Genomic DNA, 2,650 nt, shown 5'->3' on the forward strand with positions numbered 1-2,650 from the left:
ATGGGCAGTCTCACCATGTGCACCATCACCATGAGCAATGTCACCATGAATAATGTCACCCTGTGTATTGTCACCATGGGCACTGTCACCGTGAGCACTACACCATGAGAATTGTGACTATGGGCACATTCACCATCGGCACTATCACTGTTAAAAGTGTCACCATGAGCACAGTCACTGTGTGCAGTTTCACCATACACACTATCACCGTAAGGATTATCACCGTAAGCAATGTCACCATGAGCAATATCACCATGGGCACTCTCACCATATTGCACTGCCACCATGTGCAGTGTCACCATGGGCACTTTTACCATGAGTACTGTCACCATGGGTAATATCACCATGGGCACTGTCACCATGAGCACTGTTACTATGAGAATTTTCACTGTAGGCAATGTCACCATGAGAAGTGTCGCCATGGTCACATTCAACGTAAGAGCTGTCACCTCAGCGATTATCAACATGGGCAATGTCACCGTGGGGTTGTCACCATGAGCACTATCACCATGGGCAATGTCTCCATGGGCAGTATCACCATGAGCACTGTCACTATTGGCACTCTCACCATCAGCAATGTCACCAGGGGCACGGTCACCATGAGCACTGTCTCCATGGGCCTTGTCACACTGGGCGCTGTCACCATGGGCACTGTCACCTTGGGCTCTCTCACCATTAACTCTGTAACAATACCCATTATCACCATGTGCACTCTCAACATGGGCACGATCACCATTAGCACTGTAAGCATGTGCACTGTCACTATTTAGCACTGTCACTAGGTGAACTATGACCATGGGCACTTTCACGATGTGCACTATCACCATGAGCACAGTTACCATGGGCACTGTAACAATGTGCAGTGTCACCATCGGTACTGTCCCCATGGGAACTGCCACCAAGAGCACTGTCACCATTAACATTGTCACCACGAGCACTGCCACCATGGGCACTGCTATTATGAGCACTGTCACCATGAGAACTGTCGCTATGAGAACTGCCACCATGGGTATTTTCCACATGAGTACTGTCAACATGGGTATTGTCACCATTAGCACTGTCACGATGAGCACTATTACTGGGAGCACTATCACTGTGAGCACTGTCACCATGAGCACGGTCACCATGGGTACTGGCACAATGCAGACTGGCACCATGAGCCCTGTCACCATTGGCACTATCACTTTGAGCATTCTCACCATGGTCACTGTCACCATGGGCACTGTTACCATGAGCACTGTCACTATAGGAAATGGTTGCGTGGGCACTGTCACCACGGGTACTGTCATCATGGGCAGTGTCACCATGGGAACTGTAAGCATGGGCACTGCCACCATGGGCAATATCACTGTGAGCACTGTCACCATGGGTACTGCAACAAAGAGAACTGTCACCGTGAGTACTGTCTGCATGGGTTGTCACCGTGTGCACTGTCACCATGAGAACTGTCAACATGGGCACTGTCACCATTTTTCACTGCCACCATGTGCAATGTCACCATGGGCACTATCACACTGAGAACTGTCACAATGAGTCCTGTCATCATGGGCACTGTCACCAAGGGCACAGCCACCATGTGCACTGTTACCATGGTCACTATCACCGTGAGCATTGTCCCCATGGGAACTAACAACATGGTCAATGTCATCATGAACACTTTCACAATGGGAACTGCCACCTTGGGCACTATCAACATGTGGACTCTCACCATAGGCACTATCACCATGGGCACTGTCACCGTGAGCACTGTCACCGTCGGCACTGTCATCATGAACACTATTACTGTGAGCACTACCACCATGAGCACTCTCACTGTGGTCACTGTCACCATGGGCACTCTCATCGTGAGCACTTTCACTATGGGTACTGGCACAGTGCGGACTGTCACACTGAGACCTGTCACCATGGACACTATCACCATGAGAACTTTCACCATGGTCACTGTTACCATGGGTACTGTCACTGTGAGCACTGTCACTATAGGCAATTGTACCATGGGCACTGTCACCATGGGCAGTGTCATCATGGGCATTGACACTGTTGGCAGTGTCTCCATGGGCACTGTCACCATGGGCACTATCACTGAGAGCACTGTGACCATGGGTACTTCTACCATGAGCACTGTCAGCATGGGTTGTGACCGTGTGCACTGTCATCATGAGAACTGTCAGCATGGGCACTGTCACAATTTTTCACTGCCACCATGTTCACTACCACCATGTGCACTGTCACCGAGGGTACTATCACCGTGAGCACTGTCACCATGAGGACTGTCATCATGGGCAGTGTCACCAAGGTCACAGCTACCATGTGCATTGTTACCATGTTCACTATCACCGTGAGCACTGTCACCATGGGAACTAACAACATGTGCACTGTCACCATGAGCAATTTCACAATGGGAACTGCCACCATGGGCACTATTAACGTGAGCACACTCACCATGGGCACTATCACCAAGGGCACTGTCAGTTTCAGAAATATCACCATGTGTACTGCAACCATGACCACTGTCACCATAAGCACTGTCACCACTCTCATTATCACCATGTGCACTGTCAACATGGGCACTATAAACATGACAACTGTCAGTCTGGGCACTGTCACCATGAGTATTGTGACTTTGGGCACTGTCACCGTGAGTACTCTC

This window comes from Mesoplodon mirus, assembly GCF_964341445.2.
Source record: "Mesoplodon mirus genome assembly, contig: SUPER_3_unloc_9, whole genome shotgun sequence".
Lineage (NCBI taxonomy): Eukaryota > Metazoa > Chordata > Mammalia > Artiodactyla > Ziphiidae > Mesoplodon > Mesoplodon mirus.